Source organism: Aegilops tauschii, chromosome 2, assembly GCF_002575655.3.
Source record: "Aegilops tauschii subsp. strangulata cultivar AL8/78 chromosome 2, Aet v6.0, whole genome shotgun sequence".
NCBI lineage: Eukaryota > Viridiplantae > Streptophyta > Magnoliopsida > Poales > Poaceae > Aegilops > Aegilops tauschii.
Genome location: NC_053036.3, coordinates 482,538,330 through 482,564,706, shown reverse-complemented (window position 1 = coordinate 482,564,706; position 26,377 = coordinate 482,538,330).

Below are 26,377 nucleotides of genomic sequence, written 5' to 3'. Positions count from 1 at the left end.
ACCCTGCCACCGTCACTCGGCCGCAAACATTGAGATACGTGGTCTTTAAATTCTAGTAAATCCAAAACTCGTCTGAAATTTATGAAACTTGGCATGCTATGATGGAGCGGCATCAACATGCCATGGGAAATTTTTTGTCCCATTTGGGGCAGGTTTGGGTATAAGCTTCTCACAAACCAGAGCTTCTCACAACAAGCGTGATGGTTTTGGTAGGGAACGTGCCACTTTGGGGACGAAAAGATATCCGTTGCCTCTTATTCCTTTCAAAATTTTCTAGTATCAACATAGAACAACAGGAGTGTTGTGTTTAATTTTGGAATTTTTCGGGGTTCGTTTGGACATTTTTATACATTAACTGGGTTCTCTAGGCATTTTATGTGCGTAATTCAAATTTGAAGTACATGCACATGCTCTAGTGCATATAAATTGGTCGAAAAATCAAATCTGTGTCCTTGGTTGCAAGCTTAGGTCCGATGCAAGAAACGGGAATGAAGGTCAAACACCCTACCACCGTCACTCGGCCGCAAACATTGAGATACCTGGTTTTGAAATTCTAGTAAATCCAAAAATCGTCTGAAATTCATGAAACTTGGCATGCTATCATGGCGCAGCATCAACATGCCATGGTAAATTTTTTGTCCCATTTGGGGCAGGTTTGGGTATAAGCTTCTCCCAAACTAGAGCTTCTCACAACTAGCGTGATGGTTTTTGGTAGGGAACCTGCCACCTTTGGGGACGAAACGATATCCGTTGCCTCTTATTGCTTTCGAAATTTTCTAGTGTCAACATAGAACAACAGGAGTGTTGTGTTTAATTTTGGAATTTTTCGGGGTTCGTTTGGACATTTTTATACATTAACTGGGTTTTCTAGGCATTTTATGTGCCTAATTCAAATTTGAACTACGTGCACATGCTCTAGTGCATATAAATTGGTTCAAAAATCAAATTTGTGTCCTTGGTTGCATGCTTAGGTCCCATGCAAGAAATGAGAATGAATGTCAAACACCCTGCCACCGTCCACTAGTAGGAAAAGGGGCTTTTACCCCGGTTTGTAAGGGCCTTTTGTCCCGGTTTTCGAACCGGGACTAAAGGGTCGTTACTAAAGCCCTAACCCTTTAGTCCCGGTTCTTACATGAACAGGGACAGAAGGTCCTCCACGTGGCCGCTGCTGCCAGCCCACGCAGGGGGGGCTTTGGTCCCGGTTGGTGCCACCAACCGGGACCAATAGGCAGGGCCTTTTGTCCCGGTTGGTATCACCAACCGGGACCAATAGGCATCCACGCGTCAGCATTTCAGGGGCTGGGGTTTTTGTTTTTTTTAAAGGGGGGGGTTGGGGGGTTAATTTAGGTGTTTCATATATTGTGTTAGCTAGCTAATTAATAGAGAGAAGTGTCCTCTCTTATCTCCGTGCTTGGTCGATGCTACGTACTATATACGTATGGAGAGGACTAGACACGCTAGCTAGTAATCAAATGAAGGAAACAGAAGATCGTCATGAACATATGCATACAGAGAGAAGTGATATCGACCACCTCTCCTTCTCCGAGAGATTGGTCGAACAACAAGTTCTCGTATATCTATCCGACACTACCGGCTACATATATACAATAATTATCTCTTACAATACAATCTCCTAATTAAATTGTAAGAACACAGGGTCCACATAGTATTCTCCGTTTTCTGCGATCACATGGTCAAGGAAGAATGCCGCCAATTCTTCTTGAATTGCTCGCATACGATCTGGTGCTAGGAGTTCATCCCGCTTCTGAAACATCTAATTTGAAGAAGGGGGTCAATACATATATATATGAATAAATGAAACTCAACACAAATGATGGTAATAAAATAAAATTGTGAATATTATTGCTTACGCACTTCATATTGTTCGTCAGAGTAGCCCCGCTCACAGGTCGTGTAGTGGATGGACTCGCAAACGTAGTATCCACAGTAATTATTCCCGGGTTCCTGCCACAACCACTTTACAAGAAATAGAGGTCAATCAAACTGATAAGCAAGCATGCTAAATGGTATTGATGAAACTAGCGCTTGAATCACTAGGAGATGCGCGGAACATGCTACTATAGTACTTACTTTCGGGTGTTTAAATTGCAGCTTCTTCGGCAGTCCCGGAGCTTTTGTGGTGAATTTTCTCCAAACCCTGCCAGACAAAGAAAACAATTACTTGATATCAGGGAATGAACAAAGTTGCTAATATGGTGGATAATGATCGATTTAACTTACTTCTCGAGCATTTGAGTCATGTTCGCATAGTCCTGGGGATCTTTTCGTCTCAAGTCTAAGACGGTTACTACTCCCTGCTCAAGCTTAATCTCTACGAGAATAAAGTGGAAGCTGCGCATGCATGCATAAGTCATCAATTACATTACCGTAACCTGGACTAATAAGGGAAACCGAATATGCACAAGACAGTAACACTCACTTGAAGTTGTAAGGAAAGAGTATTATATCTTTGTTTTGATTTAATACCAACGATCGTAGCAAGTTGGTCTCGGCTTCTTTGGGATGTTTTTCAACCGTATATGCATCTATGAGATTTGTGTTAATGAACCCAATATCACCGATTTGTCTTTTCTTCAATTCGGCGATCTTCAATCTGTATAATATAGTGAGGATAATTATAAATACATGCAATGAAAGAGCTGACCTATATAGAGAGACTTAATGACAGAAGTACTACTACTTACAGACAGTAGCAAGTGATCGTTGTTTTATCGAGGGCCTTTTGATTGTAAAACTGGAAGAAATCCTCAAATGGAACATTCAACAGTTCAATTCCAACGAGGTCATGCTCCGGTTTAACTCTCAGCGTCCAAGTACTCATCCCATCAGACTCTCTGCAGATTCTCATGTACCAATCATGTAATCTTCGCATCATCGTTGTTAGAGATCTTTCATCTTTGACGAGAGGCTTCCCGTAATGGTATTTGTGTTCGTCCACCTCCATGATTTCATAATGTACATCGTCGGGCAGGTAATCTCCAACATTGCTATAACCGGGCACCATCCTCGGATCATTAGCGACGATGTCTTTTGACACCTTGAGCGGGGGGCACGATTGGTTCGCTTGTTCGCCGAGCTGGGCAATTTTTTTCCCAGCTCGTCGTTCTTTTAACCTTTGATCACTGACAGTACTTCCCGACCGCTCCGCTTTGGCATATGTCTTTGAAAGAATGCGCTCATAGTTGCCTCTCGGCGGAGAGTTTGGTGGTTTTGTCAGGGCAGCCAGAGTGCGCTTTGCTTTCACCGGATCTACCTTCTCCTCCAGAGGTGGATGTTTCTTTGCTTTCACCCCTTCAAAGAAGTTTGTTACTTCGGCTCGTACGATCTTCTTGGTTTCCTCCTCGGTCCTCTCATATGGTAACTTCTCTGGAGTCTTCAGAGAAGGACCGAATCTGTATTGCCTCCCGCCTCTGGCAGCTGTACTGCTAGACGCCGGCAGAGCAGACGGAGCGGCTGCGGCTGTCTTCTTTCCTTGCTTACGAGGCGGAGGAGAAGGACTACGTCGCGCTGGAGCAGCCGTAGTGGCTGCGGGTCTCTTCCGCCCTTGCTGACGAGGCGGAGAAGGACAAGGCTAGCTGCTCTGGCGCGCCGGCGCAGGCGGAGTGCCGCCACGCGCCGGAGAAGGAGGCTGAGTGCCCTGATCACTCACCGGAGGAGGAGGCGGAGTGCCGCCACGCACCAGAGAAGGAGGCTGAGTGCCCTGATCACTCGCCGGAGGAGGAGGCGGAGGAGGAGGCGGACTGCCCTTACTCGCCGGAGTCGTCCAGTTCAGAAGGTTGATGAGCTCCTTCCACCATAGGCACGGAGTCTTCAGAGCTAAACCCAGCCGAGTCTCCCCTTCACCGGCAGGGTGGTCAAGCTGGAGGTCCTCAAATCCCTCCGTTATTTCATCCACCATCACCCTAGCATATCCTTCTGGAATCGGCCGGCAGTGGTAGGTTGCGCCGGGTTCAGGAGGTAAAACAGAGCCAACAGCCGCCTTGACTTTGAAGTTCTGCCATTGCACCATAAGGTGGCAATGTTGAGACTCCGTGATAGCATCCACGGGGTAGCTAGCAGGAGCCGTCAAGACATGCTCCAGCTGAAGCAGCTCGGTGGAAGCCACGCTGCTTCTCCGCTGAGATGGCGGGGTAGTTTCGACATGTCGATTGCTGTCTCGTTCCTCTAGCGCTTGAACCCTTTCGTGCAGCTTCTGAATTTGGGTCTGCTCCATTTTTTTCCTCCTCTCCTGGCTTTTGTAACCGCCTGCGTCCGGAAACCCAGCCTTCCACGAAACGGAGCCTGGCGTGCCTCGTGTCCGTCCAGGGTGCTCAGGATTCCCGAGGGCCATTGTGAGCTCGTCGTTCTCTCTGTCTGGAACGAACGTCCCTTCCTGCGCTGCATCGATATATTGCTGAGTCTTCTTGACTGGTATTCTCAAAAGCTCGTTCGTCCAAACGCACCTCCCTGATACATGGTCCAAGGTTCCGCCAGCCCCGAAGAACCAAGTCCAGCAACGGTCTGTCCAGTTCATTGTCTGTGGTTCGATCCCTTTTTCAAGCAGATCATTCTCAGCCTTGGCCCACTTAGGCCGGGCTTTGAGGTAGCCACCTGACCCCGTGCGATGGTGAAGCTTCTTCTTCGCAGCATTCTTCTTGTTTGTCGCTGACATCTTCTTACTCTTTTCCGATGTCTTGTGGGCCACAAATGTGGGCCAGTGATCTCTGATCTTCTCATACCGGCCGATGAATTCTGGTGTCTCTTCTTTGTCGACAAACGTTTTCAGCTCATTCTTCCACCTCCTGAATAGGTCTGCCATCTTCTTAAGAGCAAGAGACTTGATTAATTTCTCTTTAACTGGCTTCTCCGGATCCTCCTCTGGCGGTAGGGTGAAATTTGCCTTCAGCTTAGTCCAAAGATCATCTTTCTGCATATCATTGACATAAGACACCTCAGGGTCTTCCTTCTTAGGCTTATACCATTGGTGGATGCTGATCGGGATCTTCTCCCTAACTAGAACCCCGCACTGAGCAGCAAATGCATCCTTTGTCCAGATGGGTTCAATCGGTTGGCCGTCACGCGCGATTGCTGTGATCTCAAACCTTTCATCCGAGCGCAACTTTCTCTTCGGGCCTCGTCTCTTTACCGCAGTTGTGCTCGATCCGGAGGGCTAGAAAAAAGAAGAAAGACGAGTGTTAATTAATATGTGTACATACCAAAACAATGAATGCATCAATTAGCTAGTCAGCACAGGCTTAACTAATATATTTACCTGGCCGGACTCTGTCCGGTCACCGGAGCCGTCACCACGGGCTCCTTCTTGCACCAGCATTGGGTCACCGGAGCCATCATAATCATGTCTTTCCTCCTCCACTCTTCGATCACCATAGCCTGCTTCTTCACCCTGTTCTTCCAGACCATCATTGTCGTTAAGATACGACAAGATATCACCTCCGGCTAAGATTATGTCCCCCAACACCTCTTCTGCTTGCTCATCTCGTCCGTGCTCCATTGTTTCTGCAAATATTACAACATGGCAATTATTACACAAACATGACAGCAGGTGGTTAGTGCAAACGTAGACCTAGCTTATTCCGGGTTTGGGGTGGCCTCAGCAATGCTTCAAGGGTAGGGCGCTGCGGGAGGGGGTAGGAGACCGACATCGTTTTTTTCTACGGTTTGGGTGTCCTCGAGAGTTTTGGTCGAGCGAGAGGGCCGGGGGGTGCTCCCGTGGTATAAGTTATCACGGTCGAGAGGGGGTATAAATATCGACCGTCCATCATGTCGAAGTTATCTGGGAGGGAGTTATATATATCGACAACGACGACGTACATACATGGGAAAATAATGTTATCGGGGAGGGGTTATATCGAGCCCCCCCCCACGTGTTGAAGTTATCGGGAGGGGGTTACATCGACAACGACAATGAACGTACATGGGAAAATAATATTATCGGGGAGGGGGTATATCGACCCCCCCCCCTCGTGTTGAAGTTATCGGGAGAGGGGTATATCGACGATGACAGACCTGATAAAACAAAAGAAAACGAAGAAGAAACAAAAGGAGGAGAAGAAGAAAAGGAATAGAGGAGAAGATCGAAGAAAAAAAAAAGAAGAAAAAAGAGGAGAAGAAGAAAGGAATAGAGGAGAGAAGAAGAAAAAATAGAATTTTTTCTATTTTTTCTTCTTCTCTCCTCTATTCCTTTCTTCTTCTCCTCTTCTTTTTCTTCTTTTTTCCTCTTCTTATTTATTTCTCCTCTTCTTCCTCTCCTCTTCTTCTCCTTTCTTCCTCTTCTTATTTTCCTTTTTCCTCTCATTCATAAAAAAATGTTCAAATAGAAAATTTCGAAAAAAGTAAAGGTTTTGCCTAATGCATTGTTCATATGAATATACAAACATTTGCATATTCTACAATAATTAATATCACCAAAAAAATCTATGAACAGAAAAAAATCCTAACTTTTCTAAAAATCTATCTTTTGCATATATACATGAACATATACACAGAGAACATATATACATGAACATACATATATATACACAGAGAACATATATACATGAACATACATATATACATTTTTATAAAAATGCAATAAAAAGACAGGGAGGAAGGGGGCAGTGCCGGCCCTGACCAAGGCGACGGCGGGGCGTCGGGGCAGGGGCAGAGGCGACGGCGGCGTGGTCGGGGTAGGGGCCGAGGCGTCGGCGGCGAAGGGCGGGGCAGGGCGACGGCGACGACGGGGACGGGCCGGGGCGGCGCGCGTCGGGGCAGCGGCGCGGCTGACGGTGAGGGAGCAGGCAACAGCGACGGCGACGACGGGCACGGGCGACGGCGACGGCGACGACGGAGGCGGCGGGCGGCGTCGGCGTCGTCGGGGCAAACTACAGATGAACTCTGAAAAATTTCCTAAGTGTTTGCTTATATAGCAAAGCCTTTAGTCCCGGTTCGTGGCACCAACCGGGACTAAAGGTAGGCATTAGTCCCGGCTGGTGCCACGAACCGAGACCAAAGCCCTCTTTTCAGCAGCGCAAAGGGCGGGAAGCGGCGGCCTTTGGTCCCGGTTGGTGGCACCAACCGGGACTAAAGGGGGGGCATTGGTCCCGGTTGGTGCCATGAACCGGTACCAATGCACCCCTTTAGTCCCGGTTGGTGGCACCAACCGGGACCAAAGGCCTCTTGCTGCCCGCGTCGCGGCCAAAAGTTTAGTCCCACCTCGCTAGTTGACAGGGGCTCGGAGTGGTTTATAAGCCCCGCTGCGGCTGCTGTCTCGAACTCCTCTCTATAGTAGGCTTCTGGGCCTAACTTTGGCGCGCTGCCCGTTGAGCCCTCTAGCCCTTATGGGCCTGTATTTGCAAACCCGAGGGTTGGAGGGCCCAGCGGGCAGCGCCCCAACATTTTTTTTGCTGTATTTAGTTTTTATGTTTTCTTTTTTTGCTTTATTTATTTTGTTTTGTTTCTACTTACAACAAAAAACTTATTTATTTTATTTTATTTTGTTTCTAATTACTTATTTATTTTACTTTATGATAATTCTTTTTGCTATTAAAGTTTCTATCAAAAAAAGTTCTTTATGAAATTTTTTTTTGCTGTATTTATTTTTTTTGTTTTCTTTTTTGCTTTATTTATTTTGTTTTGTTTCTACTTACAACAAAAAACTTATTTATTTTATTTTATTTTGTTTCTAATTACTTATTTATTTTACTTTATGATAATTCTTTTTGCTATTAAAGTTTCTATCAAAAAAAGTTATTTATGAAAATTCTTTTTGCTATATTTAGTTTTTTTGTTTTCTTTTTTGCTTTATTTATTTTGTTTTGTTTCTACTTACAACAAAAAACTTATTTATTTTATTTTATTTTGTTTCTAATTACTTATTTATTTTACTTTATGATAATTCTTTTTGCTATTAAAGTTTCTATCAAAAAAAGTTCTTTATGAAAATTCTTTTTGCTTTTAATGATTTTGAACAGAAAATACTTCGATTATTTTAGTTGCATCAATTTTATATGATTTTAGTTTCAATAATACTAGAGGTTTCTTATAATGTTTTGAACAGAAAATACTTTGTTAATTTTAGTTTCATAAATTTTATTAAAGTTTATTTTATTTTGTCGGAACACAAGAAGTCCGGAGTTGTAATAAGTTGTTAAAAATAAAAAAGAGGCGCAATGCTCATTGATTTGCTTCAAGCCTTTTGGAATAGTGTAGACTGCACTGCACATAGCTCCATGCAGTCTACCTTATTCCTCAAGGCTTGAAGCTAAGCAACGTGAGCATTGCGCCTCTTCTTCATCGTCTCTGCACTCAGGGCTTATAAACCGCTCCTAGTGCCTCTCAGCTAGCGAGGTGTGACTAAAAAACTGCTTAGTAAGAAACTCTAGTACCGGTTCATGCCACGAACCGGTACTAAAGGTGCTCGTGGGGCCACAGCCTCATTAGTACCGGTTCATGGCACCAACCGGGACCAAAGGGTGGAATTGGTCCCGGTTCGTGCCACCAACCAGGACCAATGGCCTTGCACAGCGGCGTGGTGGTGGGAGTTTAGTCCCACCTCGCTAGCTGAGAGAGAGCCGCACCTGTTTATAAGGTGCGGTGCGCCTGAGCTGTCGAGCTCCTCTCTAAAGTAGGCTTACGGGCCTAACCTCTCTGTACATGCCTGTGGGCCTACCGGGCCTTCTGCGGGCCTGAATCCTGGCCCATGGATGGGTTTCTAATCGTATTCAGGCCGTGGTGGCCCAGTAGGTGGCATAATTTTTAATTTTTGGCCTGTTATTTTTCATGCATTTACTAATTATTTTGAGCTATAAGACCCTAAAATTGAAAAGCATTTCAAATGAACTCTGAAAAGGTTGAAAGTTGGCATGGTATCATCATTTCAATCACATAGCATGTGCAAGAAAGTTGAGAGGGTTACGGCAAAAACTAGATGCACTTCGTGTACAAAACGGACAATGGTATCATACTCGTCTGTTACAAAGTTGGCATGGTATCATCATAATAGTTGTGGGAGAAAGTCTTCACTTTTTCTTCGCTTGTGTCATTTGCTTATTGCGCCATAACCATGGATAATCTTCATCGTTTATCAGGATGCTTGGGTCAGCCTTGGCTTTGAAGGGAGGAATTTCATGAAACTTTTCATAATCTTCAGACATGTCTGTCTTGCCCTCCACTCCCACAATGTCCCTTTTTCCTGAAAGAACTATGTGGCGCTTTGGCTCATCGTATGATGTATTCGCTTCCTTATCTTTTCTTTTTCTCAGTCTGGTAGACATGTCCTTCACATATATAACCTGTGCCACATCATTGGCTATGACGAACGGTTCGTCAGTGTACCCAAGATTGTTCAGATCCACTGTTCTCATTCCGTACTATGGGTCTACCTGTACCCCGCCTCCTGACAGATTGACCCATTTGCACTTAAACAAAGGGACCTTAAAATCATGTCCGTAGTCAAGTTCCCATATGTCCGTTATGTAACCATAATATGTGTCCTTTCCCCTCTCGGTTGCTGCATCAAAGCGGACACCGCTGTTTTGGTTGGTGCTCTTTTGATCTTGGGCGATCGTGTAAAATTTATTCCCATTTATCTCGTACCTTTCTAAGTCAATACAGTCGAAGATGGTCCCCTGGACAACGAGTACAACTCATCACAAACAGTGGTGTCACCTCTGAGACGTGTTTCCAACCAACTGCTGAAAGTCCTGATGTGTTCACATGTAATCCAGTCGTCACACTGCTCCGGGTGTTTGGAGCGCAGACTGTTCTTGTGTTCATCGACATACGGGGTCACCAAGGTAGAGTTCTGTAGAACTGTGTAGTGTGCTTGAGACCAAGAATATCCGTCCCTGCATATTATTGAGTCCCCTCCAAGCGTGCCTTTTCCAGTCAGTCTCCCCTCATACCGTCATTTAGGGAGACCTATCTTCTTAAGGCTAGGAATGAAGTCAACACAAAGCGCAATGACATCCTTTGTTTGATGGCCCATGGAGATGCTTCCTTCTGTCCTAGCGCGGTTACAGACATATTTCTTTAGGACTCCCATGAACCTCTCAAAGGGGAACATATTGTGTAGAAATACGGGCCCCAGAATGACATTCTCGTCGACTAGATGAACTAGGACGTGCGTTATGATATTGAAGAAGGATGGTGGGAACACCAGCTCGAAACTGACAAGACATTGCGCCACATCACTCCTTAGCCTTGGTATGATTTCTGGATCGATCACCTTCTGAGAGATTGCATTAAGGAATGCACATAGCTTCACAATGGCTAATCGGACGTTTTCCAGTAGAAGCCCCCTCAATGCAACCGGAAGCAGTTGCGTCATAATCACGTGGCAGTCATGAGACTTTAGGTTCTGGAACTTTTTCTCTGGCATATTTATTATTCCCTTTATATTCGACGAGAAGCCAGTCGGGACCTTCATACTGAGCAGGCATTCAAAGAAGATTCCTTTCTCTTCTTTCGTAAGAGCTTAGCTGGCAGGACCTTCATACTGCTTCAGAGGCATGCCGTCTTTTTCGTGCAAACGTTGCAGGTCCTCCCGTGCCTCAGGTGTATCTTTTGTCTTCCCATACACGCCCAAGAAGCCTAGCAGGTTCACGCAAAGGTTCTTCGTCACGTGCATCACGTCGATTGAAGAGCGGACCTCTAGCTCTTTCCAGTATGGTAGGTCCCAAAATATAGATTTCTTCTTCCACATGGGTGCGTGTCCCTCAGCGTCTTTCGGAACAGCTTGTCCGCTGAGACCCTTTCCAAAGATTACGTGTAAATCATTGACCATAGCAAGTACGTGATCACTGGTACGCATGGCGGGCTTCTTCCGGTGATCTTCCTCGCCTTTGAAATGCTTGCCTTTCTTTCGACATTGATGGTTGGTCGGAAGAAATCGACGATGGCCCAGGTACACATTCTTCCTGCATTTGTCCAGGTATATACTTTCAGTGTCATCTAAACAGTGCGTGCATGCGTGGTATCCCTTGTTTGTCTGTCCTGAAAGGTTCCTGAGAGCGGGCCAATCATTGATGGTTACAAACAGCAATGCGTGCAGGTTAAATTCCTCTTGTTTGTGCTCATCTCACGTACGTACACTGTTTCCATTCCACAGCTATAAAAGTTCTTCAACTAATGGCCTTAGGTACACATCAATGTCGTTGCCGGGTTGCTTAGGGCCTTGGATGAGAACTGGCATCATAATGAACTTCCGCTTCATGCACATCCAAGGAGGAAGGTTATACATACATAGAGTCACGGGCCAGGTGCTGTGATTGCTGCTCTTCTCCCCGAAAGGATTAATGCCATCCGCGCTTAAACCAAACCATACGTTCCTTGGGTCAGCTGCAAACTCAGCCCAGTACTTTCTCTCGATTTTTCTCCACTGCGACCCGTCAGCGGGTGCTCTCAACTTCCCGTCTTTCTTACGGTCCTCACTGTGCCATCGCATCAACTTGGCATGCTCTTCGTTTCTGAACAGATGTTTCAACCGTGGTATTATAGGAGCATACCACATCACCTTCGCAGGAACCCTCTTCCTGGGGGGCTGGCCGTCAACATCACCAGGGTCATCTCGTCTGATCTTATACCACAATGCACCGCATACCGGGCATGCGTTCAGATCCTTGTACGCACCGCGGTAGAGGATGCAGTCATTAGGGCATGCATGTATCTTCTGCACCTCCAATCCTAGAGGGCATACGACCTTCTTTGCTGCGTATGTACTGTCGGGCAATTCGTTATCCTTTGGAAGCTTCTTCTTCAATATTTTCAATAGCTTCTCAAATCCTTTGTCAGGCACAGCATTCTCTGCCTTCCACTGCAGTAATTCCAGTACGGTACCGAGCTTTGTGTTGCCATCTTCGCAATTGGGGTACAACCTTTTTTATGATCCTCTAACATGCGATCGAACTTCAGCTTCTCCTTTTGACTTTCGCATTGCGTCCTTGCATCGACAATGACCCGGCGGAGATCATCATCATCGGGCACTGGTTCCTCTTGATCTTCAGCAGCTTCCCCCCTTGCAGCATCATTGGGCACATCGTCTGGTTCCTCTTGATCTTCAGCAGCTTCCCCCGTTGCAGCATCACCGTATTCAGGAGGCACATAGTTGTCATCGTCCTCTTCTTCTTCGCCATCTTCCATCATAACCCCTATTTCTCCGTGCCTCGTCCAAACATTATAGTGTGGCATGAAACCCTTGTAAAGCAGGTGGGTGTGAAGGATTTTCCGGTCAGACTAAGACTTCTTATTTCCACATATAGGGCATGGACAACACATAAAACCATTCTGCTTGTTTGCCTCAGCCACTTCGAAAAAATCATGCACGCCCTTAATGTACTCGGAGGTGTGTCTGTCACCATACATCCACTGCCGGTTCATCTGCGTGCATTATATATAATTAAGTGTGTCAAAAACCATTACAGAACATCATGAATAGATAATTAAGTGACCAAATTAATAGAAGTTCATCATCACATTAAAACCAAAGTACATACATAGTTCTCATCTAACAACATATATATAGCTCTCCACTAATTAATTAAACCATACATTGAAACTATGTAAAACATTTCAATGCGAAAACAAATGCGATCATAATCGCAACCAAGGTAACAATTGATCCGACGGCATAATGATACCAAGCCTCGGTATGAATGGCATATTTTCTAATCTTTCTAATCTTCAAGCGCATTGCAACCATCGTGATCTTGTGATCATCGACAACATCCGCAACATGCAACTCCAATATCATCTTCTCCTCCTCAATTTTTTTTATTTTTTCCTTCAAGTAATTGTTTTCTTCTTCAACTAAATTTAACCTCTCGACAATAGGGTCGGTTAGAATTTCCGGTTCAACCACCTCCTAGATAAATAAAATCTATGTCACGTTGGTCGGTATATTTGTCATAAACAATAAATGAACCAAATAGTTATAAAAAGATAATATATACCACATCCGAATCATAGACAGGACGAGGGCCGACGGGGGCGGATACCAAAACCATCGCACTATGTAATAAGAAGGAATAATAAAAGTAACAAAATTAGACAAGTAACTATCTAAAGTAAGAATTTTTTCCTTTCAGAAAGAAGATAAGAACAAGAGGCTCACCACGGTGGTGCTGGCAACGAGATCGGCGCAGGCGATCGACGGCGGTGAAGATGGGGACGGGACGTGACGGACCGCTAAACCTAGACAAATCTCGGGGAAAATGGAGCTCGGAGGTCGAGTTTCGAGAGGAGAAAGATTAACTAGTGTGGCTCAGACATTTCATCGAACACCTCATGTGCATCGGAGGTGAACTAGAGCACCCAAATGCCCTCCCCTCGCCGGCCAGAAAAAACAGAGCATTGTGGAGTGCTCTGCTGTGGCGATGGGGTATATATAGGGAACTATTTGGTCCCGGTTCGTGGCACCAACCGGGACTAAAGGCCTTTGGTCCCGGTTGGTGCCACGAACCGGGACCAATGCCCCCTTTAGTCCCGGTTGGTGGCACCAACTGGGACCAAAGGCCTTGTGCTGCCCCGCGTCAAAAGTTTAGTCCCACCTCGCTAGTTGAGAGGGCTCGAGAGTGGTTTATAAGCGCTGCTGCGCCCACCCTCTCGAGCTCCTCTCAACTGCTGGCTTTCGGGCCTAACCGTTCTCTTTGCCTGTGGGGCCTACTGGGCCTTCTGCGGGCCTGAATCCTGGCCCACGGATGGGTTTCAAGTCGTATTCAGGCCGTGGTGGCCCAGTAGGTGGCATAATTTTTTTCTCTTTTTTTGTTTTATCTTTTGCTTTATTTGTTTTGTTTTGTTTCTACTTACAACAAAAAACTTATTTATTTTATTTCTAATTACTTATGTATTTTACTTGAATTATTTTATTTTTATTTATTTTACTGCTGCTATTTTTATTTATTTTACTCCTGCTATTTTTATTTAATTTATTAAGGTTTATTAATTTTAGTTACTATAGTTTATTTTATTTTATTTTATTAAGGTTTATTTATTTTTATTTACTATAAAAAAATGAACATAGATGCGCCTATAGAGAAAATTCAACCTAAATTCATAATAAATTTCTATGAAATTCAAAGAAATTTACTGTGAATTTAGGTCAAATCCCCTGTATAAGGGCATCTATTTTCACTTTGAGAGGAGCTCAACAAGGCAGAGAGGGACGGGCTTATAAACTGGTGTGAGCGCCCTTCGGTTGGCGAGGTGGGACTAAACACTGCCGCAACTAGGACCAGCCCTTTAGTCCCGATTTGTGGTATGAACCGGGACTAAAGGGTGGTGGGCCAGGAGCGTGGCCCATTGGTCCCGGTTTGTCCCACCAACCGGGACCAAAGGGTCCGGACGAACCGGGACCCATGCCCCCACGAGGCTCGGCAGGCCCCTGGCCGCATGAACCGGGACCAATGCTCACATTAGTCCCGGTTCGTGACTAAACCAGGAATAATGTGAATATTTCCCTATGACCAAAGCCAGTTTTCTACTAGTGGTCACTCGGGCGCAAACATTCAGATACCTGGTTTTTAAATTCTAGTAAATCGAAAACTCGTCCGGAATTCATGAAACTTGGCATGCTATCATGGAGCAGCATCAACATGACGTGGTAAATTTTTTGTCTCATTTGGGGTAGGTTTGGGTATAAGCTTCTCACAAACCAGAGCTTCTCACAACAAGCGTGATGGTTTCGGTAGGGAACGTGCCACCTTTGGGGACGAAACGATATCCGTTGCCTCTTATTGCTTTCAAAATTTTCTAGTGTCAACTTAGAACAACAGGAGTGTTGTGTTTAATTTTGGAATTTTTCGGGGTTCGTTTGGACATTTTTATACATTAACTGGGTTTTCTTGGCATTTTATGTGCATAATTCAAATTTGAACTACAGGCACATGCTCTAGTGCATATAAATTGGTTCAAAAATCAAATCTGTGTCCTTGGTTGCATGCTTAGGTCCCATGCAAGAAATGGGAATTAATGTGAAACACCCTGCCACCGTCACTCGGGCGCAATCATTAAGATACCTGGTTTTTAAATTCTAGTAAATCCAAAACTCGTCCGAAATTCATGAAACTTGGCATGCTATCATGGAGCGGCATCACCATGCCATGGTAAATTTTTTGTCCCATCTGGGGCAGGTTTGGGTATAAGCTTCTCACAAACCAGAGCTTCTCACAACAAGCGTGCTGGTTTCGGCAGGGAACGTGCCACCTTTGGGGCGAAACGAGATCCGTTGCCTCTTATTGCTTTCAAAAATTTCTAGTGTCAACATAGAACATCAGGAGTGTTGTGTTTAATTTTGGAATTTTTCGCGGTTCGTTTGGACATTTTTATACATTAACTGAGTTTTCTAGGCATTTTATGTGCATAATTCAAATTTGAACTACATGCACATGCTGCAGTGCATATACCTTGGTTGAAAAATCAAATCTGTGTCCTTGGTTGCATGCTTAGGTCCCATGCAAGAAACGGGAATGAATGTCAAACACCCTGCCACCGTCACTCGGCCGCAAACATTGAGATACCTGGTTTTTAAATTCTAGTTAATCCAAAAATCGTCTGAAATTCGTGAAACTTGGCATGCTATCATGGAGCGGCATCAACATGCCATGGTAATTTTTTTCCCATTTGGGGCAGGTTTGGGTATAAGCTTCTCACAAACCAGAGCTTCTCACAACAAGCGTGATGGTTTCGGTAGGGAACGTGCCACCTGTGGGGACGAAACGATATCCGTTGCCTCGTATTGCTTAAAAATTTTCTAGTGTCAACATAGAACAACAGGAGTGTTTTGTTTAATTTTTGAATTTATCGGGGTTCGTTTCGACATTTTTATATCTTAATATGTGTCCTTAGTTGCATGCTTAGGTCCCATGCAAGAAACGGGAATGAATGTCAAACAGCCTGCCACCGTCCCTTGGGCGCAAACATTGAGATACCTGGTTTTTAAAGTCTAGTAAATCCAAAACTCGTCTAAAATTCATGAAACTTGGCATGCTATCATCGAGCGGGATCAACATGCCGTGGTAAATTTTTTGTCCCATTTGAGGCAGCTTTGGGTATAAGCTTCTCACAAACCAGAGCTTCTTACAACAAGCGTGATGGTTTCGGCAGGGAACGTGCCACCTTTGGGGTGAAACGATATTCGTTGCCTCTTATTGCTTCCAAAATTTTCTAGTGTGAACATAGAACAACAGGAGTGTTGTGTTTAATTTTGGAATTTTTCGGGGTTCGTTTCGACATTTTTATACATTAACTGAGTTTTCTAGGCATTTTATGTGCATAATTCAAATTTGAACTACATGCACATGCTCTAGTGCATATAAATTGGTCGAAAAATCAAATCTGTGTCCTTGGTTGCATGCTTAGGTCCCATGCAAGAAACGGGAATGGATGTCAAACACCCTGCCATCGTCACTTGGCCGCAAACATTGAGATACCTGGTTTTAAATTCTAGTAAATCCAAAACTCGTCTGAAATTCATGAAACTTGGCATGCTTTCATGGAGCGGCATCAACATGCCGTGGTAATTTTTTGTCCTATTTGGGGCATGTTTGATTATAAGCTTCTCACAAACCAGAGCTTCTCACGACAAGCGTGATGGTTTCGGTAGGGAACGTGCCACCTTTGGGGACGAAACGATATCCGTTGCCTCTTATTGCTTCCAAAATTTTCTAGTGTCAACATAGAACAACAGGAGTGTTGCGTTTAATTTTGGAATTTTTAGGGTTCGTTTGGACATTTTTATACATTAACTGGGCTTTCTAGGCATTTTATGTGCATAATTCAAATTTGAACTACATGCACATGCTCTAGTGCATATAAATTGGTCGAAAAATCAAATCTGTGTCCTTGGTTGCAAGCTTAGCTCCCATGCAAGAAACGGCAATGAATGTCAAACACCCTGCCACCGTCACTCGGGCGCAAACATTGAGATACATGGTTTTTAAATTCTAGTAAATCCAAAACTCGTCCGAAATTCATGAAACTTGGCATGCTATAATGGAGCGGCATCTGCCATGGTTAATTTTTTGTCCCATCTGGGGCAGGTTTGGGTATAAGCTTCTCACAACAAGCGTGATGGTTTCGGCAGGGAACGTGCCACCTTTGGGGCGAAACGATATCCGTTGCCTCTTATTGCTTTCAAAAATTTCTAGTGTCAACATAGAACAACAGGAGTGTTGTGTTTAATTTTGGAATTTTTCGGGGTTCGTTTGGACATTTTTATACATTAACTGAGTTTTCTAGGCATTTTATGTGGACAATTCAAATTTGAACTACATGCACATGCTCCAGTGCATATACCTTGGTTGAAAAATCAAATCCGTGTCCTTGGTTGCATGCTTAGGTCCCATGCAAGAAATGGGAATGAATGTCAAACACCCTGCCACCGTCACTCGGCCGCAAACATTGATATACCTGGTTTTTAAATTCTAGTTAATAAAAAATCATCTGAAATTCATGAAACTTGGCATGCTATCATGGAGTGGCATCAACATGGCTTGGTAAATTTTTTTCCCATTTGGGGCAGGCTTGGGTATAAGCTTCTCACAAACCAGAGTTTCTCACAACAAGTGTGATGGTTTCGGTAGGGAACGTGCCACCTTTGGGGACGAAACGATATCCATTGCCTCTTATTGCTTTCAAAATTTTCTAGTGTCAACATAGAACAACAGGAGTGTTTTGTTTAATTTTTGAATTTTTCGGGGTTCGTTTGGACATTTTTATACATTAACTAGGTTTTCTAGGCATTTTATGTGCATAATTCAAATTTGAACTACATGCACATGCTCTAGTACGTATAAATTGGTTCAAAAATCAAATATTTGTCCTTGGTTGCATGCTTAGGTCCCATGCAAGAAACGGGAATGAATGTCAAACACCCTGCCACCGTCACTCGGGCGTAAACATTGAGATACCTGGTTTTTAAAGTCTAGTAAATCCAAAACTCTTCTAAAATTCATGAAACTTGGCATGCTATCATGGAGCGGCGTCAACATGCCGTGGTAAATTTTTTCTCCCATTTGGGGCAGGTTTGGGTATAAGCTTCTCACAAACCAGAGCTTCTCACAACAAGCGTGATGGTTTCGGTCGGGAATGTGCCACCTTCGGGGCGAAACGATATCCGTTGCCTCTTATTGCTTCCAAAATTTTCTAGTGTCAACATAGAACAATAGGAGTGTTTCATTCAATTTTGGAATTTTTCGGGGTTCGTTTGGACATTTTTATACATTAACTGGGATTTCTTGGCATTTTACGTGCATAATTCAAATTTGAACTACATGCACATGCTCTAGTGCATAAAAATTGGTCGAAAAATCAAATTTGTGTCCTTGGTTGCATGCTTAGGTCCCATGCATGAAACGGGAATGAATGTCAAACACCCTGCCATCGTCACTTGGCCGCAAACATTGAGATATCTGGTTTTAAATTCTAGTAAATCCAAAACTCGTCTGAAATTCATGAAACTTGGCATGCTATCATGGAGCGGCACCAACATGTCGTGGTAAAATTTTTGTCCCATTTGGGGCATGTTTGGGAATAAGCTTCTCACAAACCAGAGCTTCTCACGGCAAGCGTGATGGTTTCGGTAGGGAACGTGCCACCTTTGGGGACGAAACGATATCCGTTGCCTCTTATTGCTTCCAAAATTTTCTAGTGTCAACATAGAACAATAGGAGTGTTGTCTTTAATTTTGGAATTTTTCAGGGTTCGTTTGGACATTTTTATACATTAACTGGGTTTTCTAGGCATTTTATGTGCAAAATTCAAATTTGAACTACATGCACATGCTCTAGTGCATAAAATTGGTTCAAAAATCAAATCTGTGTCCTTGGTTGCATGCTTAGGTCCCATGCAAGAAACGTGAATGAATGTCAAACACCCTGCCACCGTCACTCGGGCGCAAACATTGAGATACCTGGTTTTTAAATTCTAGTAAATCCAAAACTCGTCCGAAATTCATGAAACTTGGCATGCTATCATGGAGCGGCATCAACATGCCGTGGTAATTTTTTTCCCATTTGGGGCAGGTTTGGGTATAAGCTTCTCACAAACCAGAGCTTATCACAACAAGCGTGATGGTTTCGGCAGGGAACGTGCCACCTTTGGGGCGAAATGATATCCGTTGCCTCTTATTCTTTCAACAATTTCTAGTGTCAACATAAAACAACAGGAGTGTTGTGTTTAATTTTGGAATTTTTCGGGGTTCGTTTGGACATTTTTATACATTAACTGAGTTTTCTAGGCATTTTATGTGCATAATTCAAATTTGAACTACATGCACATGTTCCAGTGCATATACCTTGGTTGAAAAATCAAATCCGTGTCCTTGGTTGCATGCTTAGGTCCATGCAAGAAACGGGAATGAATGTCAAACACCCTGCCATCGTCACTCGGCCGCAAACATTGAGATACCTGGTTTTTAAATTCTCGTTAATCCAAAAATCGTCTGAAATTCATGAAACTTGGGATGCTATCATGGAGCGGCATCAACATGCCGTGGTAAATTTGTTTTCCCATTTGGGGCAGGTTTGGGTATAAGCTTCTCACAAACCAGAGCTTCTCACAACAAGCGTGATCGTTTCGGTAGGGAACGTGCCACCTTTGGGGACGAAACGATATCCGTTGCCTCTTATTGCTTTCCAAATTTTCTAGTGCCAACATAGAACAACAGGAGTGTTTTGTTTAATTTTTGAATTTTTCGGGGTTCGTTTGGACATTTTTATTAATTAACTGTGTTTTCTAGGCATTTTATTTGCATAATTCAAATTTGAACTACATGCACATGCTCTAGTGCATATAAATTGGTTCAAAAATCAAATATGTGTCCTTGGTTGCATGCTTAGGTCCCATGCAAGAAACGGGAATGAATGTCAGACCCCCTGCCACCGTCCCTTGGGCGCAAACATTGAGATACCTGGTTTTTAAAGTCTAGTAAATCCAAAACTCGTCTAAAATTCATGAAACTTGGCATGCTATCATCGAGCGGCATGAACATGCCGTGGTAAATTTTTTGTCCCATTTGGGGCAGATTAGGGTATAAGCTTCTCACAAACCAGAGCTTCTCACAACAAGCATGATGGTTTCGACAGGGAACGTGCCACCTTTGGGGCGAAATGATATCCGTTGCCTCTTCATGCTTTCAAAAATTTCTAGTGTCTACATAGAACAACATGAGTGTTGTGTTTAATTTTGGAATTTTTTAGGGTTCGTTTGGACATTTTTATACATTAACTGAGTTTTCTAGGCATTTTATGTGCATAATTCAAATTTGAACTACATGCACATGCTCTAGTGCATATAAATTGGTCGAAAAATCAAATCTGTGTCCTTGGTTGCATGCTTAGGTCCCATGCAAGAAACGGGAATGGATGTCAAACACCCTGCCATCGTCACTTGGCCGCAAACATTGAGATACCTGGGAATAAATTCTAGTAAATCGAAAACTCGTCTGAATTTCATGAAACTTGGCATGCTATCATGGAGCGGCATCAACATGCCATGGTAAATTTTTTGTCCCATTTGGGGCAGGTTTGGGTATAAGCTTCTCACAAACCAGAGCTTCTCACGACAAGCGTGATGATTCGGTAGGGAACGTGCCACCTTTGGGGACGAAACAATATCCATTGCCTCTTATTGCTTTCAAAATTTTCTAGTGTCAACATAGAACAACAGGAGTGTTTTGTTTAATTTTTGAATTTTTCGGGGTTCGTTTGGACATTTTTATACATTAACTGGGTTTTCTAGGCATTTTATGTGCATAATTCAAATTTGAACTACATGCACATGCTCTAGTACATATAAATTGGTTCAAAAATCAAATATTTGTCCTTGGTTGCATGCTTAGGTCCCATGCAAGAAACGGGAATGAATGTCAAACACCCTGCCACCGTCACTCGGGCGTAAACATTGAGATACCTAGTTTTTAAATTCTAGTAAATCCAAAACTCGTCCGAAATTTATGAAACTTGGCATGCTATCATGGAGCGGCGTCAACATGCCGTGGTAAATTTTTTGTCCCATTTGGGGCAGGTTTGGGTATAAGCTTCTCACAAACCAGAGCTTCTCACAACAAGCGTGATGGTTTCGGTAGGGAACGTGCCACCTTCGGGGCGAAACGATATCCGTTGCCTCTTATTGCTTCCAAAATTTTCTAGTGTCAACATAGAACAACAGGAGTGTTTTGTTTAATTTTGGAATTTTTCGGGGTTCGTTTGGACATTTTTATACATTAACTGGGTTTTCTAGGCATTTTACGTGCATAATTCAAATTTGAACTACATGCACATGCTCTAGTGCATAAAAATTGGTCGAAAAATCAAATCTGTGTCCTTGGTTGCATGCTTAGGTCCCATGCAAGAAACGGGAATGAATGTCAAACACCCTGCCACCGTCACTCGGGCGCAAACAGTGAGATACCTGGTTTTTAAATTCTAGTAAATCCGAAAATCGTCTGAAATTCATGAAAGTTGGCATGCTATCATGGAGCGGCATCAACATGCCGTGGTAAAATTTTTGTCCCATTTGGGGCATGTTTGGGTATAAGCTTCTCACAAACCAGAGTTTCTCACGACAAGTGTGATGGTTTCGGTAGGGAACGTGCCACCTTTGGGGACGAAACGATATCCGTTGCCTCTTATTGCTTTCAAAATTTTCTAGTGTCAACATAGAACAACAGGAGTGTTTTGTTTAATTTTTGAATTTTTCGGGGTTCGTTTGGACATTTTTATTAATTAACTGTGTTTTCTAGGCATTTTATTTGCATAATTCAAATTTGAACTACATGCACATGCTCTAGTGCATATAAATTGGTTCAAAAATCAAATATGTGTCCTTGGTTGCATGCTTAGGTCCCATGCAAGAAACGGGAATGAATGTCAGACCCCCTGCCACCGTCCCTTGGGCGCAAACATTGAGATACCTGGTTTTTAAAGTCTAGTAAATCCAAAACTCGTCTAAAATTCATGAAACTTGGCATGCTATCATCGAGCGGCATGAACATGCCGTGGTAAATTTTTTGTCCCATTTGGGGCAGATTAGGGTATAAGCTTCTCACAAACCAGAGCTTCTCACAACAAGCGTGATGGTTTCGACAGGGAACGTGCCACCTTTGGGGCGAAATGATATCCGTTGCCTCTTCATGCTTTCAAAAATTTCTAGTGTCTACATAGAACAACATGAGTGTTGTGTTTAATTTTGGAATTTTTTAGGGTTCGTTTGGACATTTTTATACATTAACTGAGTTTTCTAGGCATTTTATGTGCATAATTCAAATTTGAACTACATGCACATGCTCTAGTGCATATAAATTGGTCGAAAAATCAAATCTGTGTCCTTGGTTGCATGCTTAGGTCCCATGCAAGAAACGGGAATGGATGTCAAACACCCTGCCATCGTCACTTGGCCGCAAACATTGAGATACCTGGGAATAAATTCTAGTAAATCGAAAACTCGTCTGAATTTCATGAAACTTGGCATGCTATCATGGAGCGGCATCAACATGCCATGGTAAATTTTTTGTCCCATTTGGGGCAGGTTTGGGTATAAGCTTCTCACAAACCAGAGCTTCTCACGACAAGCGTGATGATTCGGTAGGGAACGTGCCACCTTTGGGGACGAAACAATATCCATTGCCTCTTATTGCTTTCAAAATTTTCTAGTGTCAACATAGAACAACAGGAGTGTTTTGTTTAATTTTTGAATTTTTCGGGGTTCGTTTGGACATTTTTATACATTAACTGGGTTTTCTAGGCATTTTATGTGCATAATTCAAATTTGAACTACATGCACATGCTCTAGTACATATAAATTGGTTCAAAAATCAAATATTTGTCCTTGGTTGCATGCTTAGGTCCCATGCAAGAAACGGGAATGAATGTCAAACACCCTGCCACCGTCACTCGGGCGTAAACATTGAGATACCTAGTTTTTAAATTCTAGTAAATCCAAAACTCGTCCGAAATTTATGAAACTTGGCATGCTATCATGGAGCGGCGTCAACATGCCGTGGTAAATTTTTTGTCCCATTTGGGGCAGGTTTGGGTATAAGCTTCTCACAAACCAGAGCTTCTCACAACAAGCGTGATGGTTTCGGTAGGGAACGTGCCACCTTCGGGGCGAAACGATATCCGTTGCCTCTTATTGCTTCCAAAATTTTCTAGTGTCAACATAGAACAACAGGAGTGTTTTGTTGAATAAATACGAATTTTTCGGGGTTCGTTTGGACATTTTTATACATTAACTGGGTTTTCTAGGCATTTTACGTGCATAATTCAAATTTGAACTACATGCACATGCTCTAGTGCATAAAAATTGGTCGAAAAATCAAATCTGTGTCCTTGGTTGCATGCTTAGGTCCCATGCAAGAAACGGGAATGAATGTCAAACACCCTGCCACCGTCACTCGGGCGCAAACAGTGAGATACCTGGTTTTTAAATTCTAGTAAATCCGAAAATCGTCTGAAATTCATGAAAGTTGGCATGCTATCATGGAGCGGCATCAACATGCCGTGGTAAAATTTTTGTCCCATTTGGGGCATGTTTGGGTATAAGCTTCTCACAAACCAGAGTTTCTCACGACAAGTGTGATGGTTTCGGTAGGGAACGTGCCACCTTTGGGGACGAAACGATATCCGTTGCCTCTTATTGCTTTCAAAATTTTCTAGTGTCAACATAGAACAATAGGAGTGTTTTGTTTAATTTTTGAATTTTTCGGGGTTCGTTTGGACATTTTTATACATTAACTAGGTTTTCTAGGCATTTTATGTGCATAATTCAAATTTGAACTACATGCACATGCTCTAGTACGTATAAATTGGTTCAAAAATCAAATATTTGTCCTTGGTTGCATGCTTAGGTCCCATGCAAGAAACGGGAATGAATGTCAAACACCCTGCCACCGTCACTCGGGCGTAAACATTGAGATACCTGGTTTTTAAAGTCTAGTAAATCCAAAACTCTTCTAAAATTCATGAAACTTGGCATGCTATCATGGAGCGGCGTCAACATGCCGTGGTAAATTTTTTCTCCCATTTGGGGCAGGTTTGGGTATAAGCTTCTCACAAACCAGAGCTTCTCACAACAAGCGTGATGGTTTCGGTCGGGAATGTGCCACCTTCGGGGCGAAACCATATCCGTTGCCTCTTATTGCTTCCAAAATTTTCTAGTGTCAACATAGAACAATAGGAGTGTTTCATTCAATTTTGGAATTTTTCGGGGTTCGTTTGGACATTTTTATACATTAACTGGGATTTCTTGGCATTTTACGTGCATAATTCAAATTTGAACTACATGCACATGCTCTAGTGCATAAAAATTGGTCGAAAAATCAAATTTGTGTCCTTGGTTGCATGCTTAGGTCCCATGCATGAAACGGGAATGAATGTCAAACACCCTGCCATCGTCACTTGGCCGCAAACATTGAGATATCTGGTTTTAAATTCTAGTAAATCCAAAACTCGTCTGAAATTCATGAAACTTGGCATGCTATCATGGAGCGGCACCAACATGCCGTGGTAAAATTTTTGTCCCATTTGGGGCATGTTTGGGAATAAGCTTCTCACAAACCAGAGCTTCTCACGGCAAGCGTGATGGTTTGGGTAGGGAACGTGCCACCTTTGGGGACGAAACGATATCCGTTGCCTCTTATTGCTTCCAAAATTTTCTGGTGTCAACATAGAACAAGAGGAGTGTTGTCTTTAATTTTGGAATTTTTCAGGGTTCGTTTGGACATTTTTATACATTAACTGGGTTTTCTAGGCATTTTATGTGCAAAATTCAAATTTGAACTACATGCACATGCTCTAGTGCATAAAATTGGTTCAAAAATCAAATCTGTGTCCTTGGTTGCATGCTTAGGTCCCATGCAAGAAACGGGAATGAATGTCAAACACCCTTCCATCGTCACTTGGCGCAAACATTGAGATACCTGGGAATAAATTCTAGTAAATCGAAAACTCGTCTGAATTTCATGAAACTTGGCATGCTATCATGGAGCGGCATCAACATGCCATGGTAAATTTTTTGTCCCATTTGGGGCAGGTTTGGGTATAAGCTTCTCACAAACCAGAGCTTCTCACGACAAGCGTGATGATTCGGTAGGGAACGTGCCACCTTTGGGGACGAAACAATATCCATTGCCTCTTATTGCTTTCAAAATTTTCTAGTGTCAACATAGAACAACAGGAGTGTTTTGTTTAATTTTTGAATTTTTCGGGGTTCGTTTGGACATTTTTATACATTAACTGAGTTTTCTAGGCATTTTATGTGCATAATTCAAATTTGAACTACATGTACATGCTCTAGTGCATATAAATTGGTTCAAAAATCAAATCTGTGTCCTTGGTTGCATGCTTAGGTCCCATGCAAGATATGGGAATTAATGTCAAACACCCTGCCACCGTCACTCGGGCGCAATCATTAAGATACCTGGTTTTTAAATTCTAGTAAATCCAAAACTCGTCCGAAATTCATGAAACTTGGCATGCTATCATGGAGCGGCATCACCATGCCATGGTAAATTTTTTGTCCCATCTGGGGCAGGTTTGGGTATAAGCTTCTCACAAACCAGAGCTTCTCACAACAAGCGTGCTGGTTTCGGCAGGGAACGTGCCACCTTTGGGGCGAAACGAGATCCGTTGCCTCTTATTGCTTTCAAAAATTTCTAGTGTCAACATAGAACATCAGGAGTGTTGTGTTTAATTTTGGAATTTTTCGCGGTTTGTTTGGACATTTTTATACATTAACTGAGTTTTCTAGGCATTTTATGTGCATAATTCAAATTTGAACTACATGCACATGCTCTAGTTCATATAAATTGGTCGAAAAATCAAATCTGTGTCCTTGGTTGCATGCTTAGGTCCCATGCAAGAAACGGGAATGAATGTCAAACACCCTGCCATCGTCACTTGGCGCAAACATTGAGATACCTGGGAATAAATTCTAGTAAATCCAAAACTCGTCTGAAATTCATGAAACTTGGCATGCTATCATGGAGCGGCATCAACATGCCATGGTAAATTTTTTGTCCCATTTGGGGCAGGTTGGGGTATAAGCTTCTCACAAACCAGAGCTTCTCACAACAAGCGTGATGGTTTTGGTAGGGAACGTGCCACCTTTGGGGACGAAACGATATCCGTTGCCTCTTATTGCTTCCAAAAATTTCTAGTGTCAACATAGAACAACAGGAGTGTTTTGTTTAATTTTTGAATTTTTCGGGGTTCGTTTGGACATTTTTATACATTAACTGGGTTTTCTAGGCATTTTATGTGCATAATTCAAATTTGAACTACATGCACATGCACTAGTGCATATAAATTGGTTCAAAAATCAAATATGTGTCCTTGGTTGCATGCTTAGGTCCCATGCAAGAAATGGGAATGAATGTCAAACA